This window comes from Octodon degus, unplaced genomic scaffold (assembly GCF_000260255.1).
Source record: "Octodon degus isolate 3935 unplaced genomic scaffold, OctDeg1.0 scaffold00231, whole genome shotgun sequence".
Taxonomy (NCBI): Eukaryota; Metazoa; Chordata; class Mammalia; order Rodentia; family Octodontidae; genus Octodon; species Octodon degus.
Window position 1 is genome coordinate 786,502 of NW_004524807.1, and position 6,845 is coordinate 793,346.

Consider the following 6,845-nt stretch of genomic DNA (forward strand, 5'->3'; position numbering starts at 1 on the left):
CTCTCTCTCTCTCTCTCTCTCTCTCTCTCTCTCTCTCTCTCTCTCTCTCTCCATTGTACATCTGGTGAAGAGGTCCTAACTTATGCTTACAAATCAGGAGTTGACCATAACTGGCCTTCTTTCAGCTCCTTTCTGGTATGCAGGGCAAGACCTTCGTAGGAGGAAGACAAATTAGCAAGATCAGAGACTGCCAATGACAAATAGTGCTGATGAAAAAGGACAGAGATGCCAATGTACATGCAAGTTTCAGTGCTTGCAAATGAGGTAGAAATGATGTGCTTTTCTATACTGGAGAGTCATTCTGAGTTACAGAGATGAAAAGTTAAAATATATTATCATCACTTTGAAGGAGAGAAGGAGGATATCAGAACACAGAAGAGAGACTTAACTGGCTAGAATTGAAACATGTATTCATGAGTGGGTGGATGAATCAAGACAGAAGAGGAGAATGGCTTTCTTTGCTTCCTTCTTAGGCCATTGTCTTTTGTTGCTAGGTTGCGGATAGAGAGCATCATCTCATCACAATGATAAATACTCTATGGAATTTTGTAGAAATTATAGCCATCATTTTTATTTTCACTTTATATCTTTCTATCAAATAGTAACTATCTTGTGTGGCTGAGCTCTTGGAGTTTGAGAGCAGATAAGAAACTAGACAGATAGCATCTTAGTAGTAACAGAATTACAGATTACACAGTTCAGTTCTTTCTATTGCAAATCTTTTTGATCAAGATTCAAAATGCTTTTGAATGATTGGTCAGCATATTACACTTATTGGTTGTTAGGGACCTACGATGAGGTGCACTCAAGGAAGATTTCATAGTGCTACCGGTTCACTAGCTGGCATTGAACCTGAAAAGGCTATTTGGGGTACACAGGATAAAGGACAAGGTACTAGAGATGTGGCTTTCTGTGCTTGAAGAGCTGGTGTGAGGTGGAGAGATCAAGGTTAAAATACCTGATCATCAGCTGGGAAGAGAGAGGGAGTGTGATGCAAAATGGACTGGAGTCTCAGGCAGCTGCACTGGAATGCACGTGGAGGAATCAAGGGGCAAAGAGTGTGGCTTTCTTTGCTTAAGCCCTTTTCTTCTGGTTGCCTTTGCTCTTGCCAAGAGAAAGATTTAAAGAAATGTTTGCAGCCTGGGAGGTGGCTCAGTGGAATAAGCTCTTCCCTGGGAAACGCAAGTGTCTGAGTTCATTCCCTGGTTCCGCAACAATAAATAAATAAATAAATAAATAAATAAATAAATAAAATAATCCAAGATTTAAAAAAAAAAAGAAAAGAAATGTTTGCAGAATGGTTAGAGCACATCTAAGCTGTTACTTGAATAAGTTGTAGACATGATTTCAAAAGTAGCAAGATATTTTCCTTATGGATTTATGTCTAGAAGCAAAGGGCAAATGGAAAGCTTGCCAAATACTGAGGGGAAAATAAACAGAAAACAACCCACATACCACAGGACACATGAAGGAAAGAGCAGAACAGAGGGAGGTCAGAAATATGAGTATAAAGCGATACAATGATTTAATCGAACATCTATGACCCACCATAATTAATGAAGAAGGAAATACATTTTGATACAGTGCCACCTCTGGGCTCAAGACCTGGCAGCAAGTGAACACCCGCAGATCCCTGTTCTCTAGAATATCTTCCTTTTTCCAACATACAAAATCAAATAAAAGCTTTCATGCACCAAGGGAAAATCATGGGAGGAAAATGTTGGCTCTCAGCGCCAGACAGTCACAGTTGCTGCTGGCCTTGCTCATTTCGCAGCTTGGTGCTCGGTTCTGCATCTGCCAAGTGTGTCTCGAGAGTGACTGTAAACGCCGTGGGCCCGAGTGGAGTGAGGCCTCCAGAAAGCTGAACCAGTCCATGAACTGACTGCCAGCAGGGAACAGGGGACATGCCAAGCTCTGACTGAATTACTCCCACGTGACACTTCCTCCTGGAATCACCCCCCCCCCCCACACACACACCTTTTGCAGAGGCTGGACTGAGACTAGAAAAGCAACTACTGTGAGTCAGTGTTGTTAGCGATGGATAGTTTCTCGGAGCGCCCAGTTTGGCCGTTGTCCTAGGAGCATGGTCAGAGGCACGCATGTGCCGACAGGGACTGCCTGCAAGGGCTGTCTGGGTTGACAGATGCAAGAAGGACAATTGCTTCCCCAGAAATGTGCCCTGCGCTACACAGTGATGGGATATTCATGAGCTGTAGCGGGAATAAAATGCTTTAAAAATAGCATTTTGAGAAATCTCACTGGACAGGGAATACATAAATACATGAAGTAATACTGGAAGGAAATGACTTGGGTTTTTAAAAACTTGGTTAAATATCTGAAAATGAAACCAGCTCAAGTTTGAAGTCCTCTTGTAGTTACCTTTAAAATATTCACAATACTTGTATACTCAGATCTCTCTTCATTGTCTACTGTTTTCTTTTTCTGGATATTTGAGTTTCAGCTGTCTGATTACTGGGCGTAAGATGGTTAAACCACACAATTCCTGAGCTGTCAACTGTGTGTTCTGCAGCATGCTTAGTACTATTAGATGAAGACTAATGTTGAATTTATATTAAACAATGGGGGTGTAGGGGTAGGAAGGACATTTTTCGGTGTGAGTCTCAACCATGAATTAATGCCTTTCATGACAAAAAAATTAATCAAGAAATAGAAATACAAAAAGCAAAGACCATAGTCTTTAAGTCACAGAAGAATATAGTCTAGGATTGGCTTGCCTCCTAGAAAAATGATGCTCATGTCTTATTTCATACATTTTTTCCTCTTTGTCTTGATACTTTCGTTCAACTCATTCTTACAACATTAATTACAGATGTATCCGAATATAACTGTCAGTCACTGTTCTGCTTCCACAAAATCAATAGATACATATTTAATTTAAAGCTGTTTTAAGAATTATACTAAAATAGAACAACCTCGAAAGTGTAGAGATACTTTAAACAGGCAAATACTCGCAACATAAATGTGAGAAATGGAAAGTGGGGACAAGGAGCAGCAAGATTTGAAGAAAAACAATCTAACTTGGATCCCAATGAATGATTTGGTGGTAAACATTTATATTCATCAGGAGATAAAATATTCAAGATGTTTTTGTGAGATAATACAATTCTAAGTTAAGTACAGTGTAATGCCCTTAGTATTTTTTCATAAAACATTTGCTTGTATGAACCCTCATCGATGGTCCCAGTCAGCACTGATAAATATGCCAGCCTAATTCAAGATTCTCAGTGCATGTTTGGCAGAGCTGCTGGTTCGCCACAGGGCAAGTACAAAAATAGACAGTAACTGCTTAGAAATTTCCTAACAATCCAAATGTGTACTTTTTTGTCTGATGAATCAAATGATAATTTTGGTTGTTTTATGTGTTTATTATAATTTACATTTTTAGAGGCTCATTTGTATGATACTTTACAAAATTAACAATTCATAAAGGACAGGAAATAAAATCTTTTATCAAATCCCTTGTGCAATGTTCATTTACTACTACTTTATTCTGGTTATGCATTTCAGTTAATTTTGCATGTATGCATGCTGAGTTGAAAGGGCAATATTTAAAATATGGTAATTATCTTGGCAGAGATTTTAAAGAACACAATATCTATGTATTGGTCAACTTTTCATTTCTGGAATGAAATACCAGACACATACACAATTTAAAGGAGAGTTTATTTTTGTTCATGTTTTCAGAGGTTTGACTGGTTCATTCCAAAGCAGGAACATCATGGTGCAAGGGTGTGAGAGAGGAATTCTGTTCACCATATGGTGGTAGATGTAGAGTACAGAACAGCCAGCAGGAAATGAAGGAGCAAGGGCCAAATATAGATTCCCAGGTGAATCCCAAGATGAAGTATCCTTTGGTAATCCCCTGATAATCCCCTGACTGGACTACAAGCCAGTCAAGTAGACAGTGAAGACTGGCCATCACAGTGTCCTTTCTAAAGCTATTTTCTGGGAAACTCAAATGTGTTGAGGGTAAAAATAAAAGAAATATAAAGGCAGAGGGTCTAAGGAAGTCATCAATATACAAATAACTACTACTTGGAAACTCCATTTATAAGTATCCATACCACAGAAACACTATATTTTTATGGGCTGGGAAAAATTAATTTCACATCATTTAATATTGAAGTTATTAACATAGGTGCATAACAGATACCATGATTTTCTAGGTTTAAATTGCCTTTACTCCTGTTGTAGAAATCTATAATGACCTTTAATAACATGGCTTTCTTTCCTCTTTAAATCTTTTTTTCCTTCTATTTGTATTGCTTGTTGTCTATCCCTTAATTTCTCCTCAATATCAGGACTAGGTTGTTGAAAGTTAGAGAATAATGGACTGAAATTTTTATTAACTGTAATTTGATTTGTAATAGGTAGCCAATTCCTGAAAATGTCACACATATGACATAGTTTCACATTTATTGGTCTATAAATATCGTAGAAACATATATTTTAATATTTTCCAAGTAGACAAAAATATTCTACTTCTCTATATATTTTTATTTTTTATTTATTTATTTATTTATTTATTTATTTATTTATTTATTTTTGCCAGTTAAACAGTTTTAATCCATAGCTTAACAAAGAAGGGTCATACATTGAAGTCAACACATTATCTAGCATTTCAGTCTAAGCTTGTCCATGTATACAACTGAAATCGATCACAAGGCATGATCTAACAGACACCAGGGTTAGGTACTTTTTACAGGCATGAAACTTCATCTTGCACACTGAAGTCATCATACATACAGAACAAAGTCGGACCTTTGTGTTTATTCTTCATTTAACTTTTTTTTGTTTGTTTGTTTTTTCAGTTTTATTGATAAACAGATAGCAATGAGACAGTTTCAAATCCAATCGGAACTACAGTTTCAACAAATAATACACTGCATATATTCTTCTTAGTGGTTAATTGCTGTACACGAAGTGGACTTGTGAAGCTATTTACAAACACCATTAGAACAAATCATTCTATTCATTAAGAGAATGCAACTATATATCTATCCTAACCACTTGGAATACACAAATACAAAATGGACATTCATCGATATACCCCATTTTTTCTAAGTTCTGTTGTTGAATATTATAGGTGTGTAAACTCAGCAAAATATTCTAAAAGAGTCCAGTAGCCCATAATAGCATTGGGTCCTCTGTTTAACTGGCAATGTCAGAAATTATTGACCTGAGTCCCCCACAGCTCAACATAACAGCATGGCTTTATTTCTTATATTTCATCTTCACACTTTTCTACTGGATGGTTAAGACCAAGGTAAAGCAGGACCTATGCAACAAGAGTTGTAGCTTTTTGGTCTGAGAAGGTCAGTGAAATGTCCTCAGGATTTGTCTTGAGATCCCATACCTCAGATTGTAGAACCTTTGTCAGTGCAGCCATGTGAATGAGTCACGGCCAATGCTTGGCCAATGTGCTCTCTGTGAAAGCCTGAGAGAGTGTCTTCTCCCCATGTGACTCTCCTTAGGCACACTCTACGTCATCGATCACTTTCCTCTTTGGCCTCATAATCTTCTTGATCAGAAAATTTGGGACACTACCGAGGTACATGACGTTACAGTACAAGTTCTCATATGTCCTGAGTCTTAATTGACCTTAGAACTCTATATGTTTTTAAATATAAAATATATTTTCCAACTTGCTTAAAACCTCCGGTTAGTCTCATATGAATGATATAAGCACTTATTAAATGAACAGGTTAGAGAAGAGCTTACAGCGGACAGCTTTTTCATGGGCAATCAGTGTCAGTGTTTTGAAAATCTTGGAGAATATTTGTAAATATTCACAATAACATTGTAAAAAGAAAATAAGAAGTAACAAGATAATCACGGTAGCAAAATTAGTTTTTCAGATAAAGAACATTCAATTTCAAGTTAATGAAAGGGGATCCCGGTATTGTGTCTTTTTGATGGAGCTCTAATGAGGAGGGCTGTGTTCTGATTTTTAATTTATACACCTTGCAAAACTTTTCAGTGTTTAATTTTATTTCAGGTCAAACAAGATTTTTTTCTGTAAATATTCAAATTATCTCCAGCATTTGCTTCCAGGCTTGGGTAATTATCACAATTGCCTGGGGGATTACCAAATAAAAATCTTTGGAAGTAGTACTTGGGAATTCTACCCCACAAGCATGAAATCCTTCACAGGTGATTTTGATGAACAATCCAAATTAGAAAGCATTTGTCTGAGGGAAAAAATTCCTGACAAAATGAAAACTAATTCAGAAATTTTTCATAAGCAGCCTACTTCAGGGTGGGGCATTCCATTTCCACTTGAGATTTTTTTTTTAATGTATTTGGTACAGGATCTTACTACAAAGCTCAGACTCCTAGCGATCCTCCTGTTTCAATCTGCTGAGCCCTGGGATTACAGGCATGTGCCACCACACCCATTCTCAGGGGCTAGCATGGCATCTGTTGCCAGGGATCAAACCCTGTTCCTTGCACTTGCCTAAGCAGGCATTTAGTCTTATGAGCTATCTCGACAGCACACTACTTGAGATTTTAAAACATCCTCTTAGGACACCAAACACATCTTGGATATGAGCAACTTAATCCAGTTACAATTTCCTTAAGGATGTACACATGGTTGTTGTCTCTTGTTCTCAACACATGGGTTATTGATTTGCATTGAGATGAGACATTTTATTAACTCTGCTGAACACAATGACTTAGCCAAATGAAAATGTGGCTAAGAAAGCAATAAGGTATTAACAAGAGGTTGTAAAAGTTATAATACACCTGAGGCACCTTTGGGCCATCAGTTGCTCATGGAAACTGTGGCTTTTCTGAGAATTCCTTACCAATGAGAAATTCTT

At 37.3% G+C, this 6,845-nt stretch overlaps 1 pseudogene; it reads left to right on the plus strand.

Moving 5' to 3' along the window:
* The window catches only part of LOC101571977, a 28,746-nt pseudogene extending 26,864 nt beyond the window's left edge, over nt 1-1,882 (plus strand).
* Nucleotides 1,883-6,845: the final 4,963 nt, after the last annotated feature.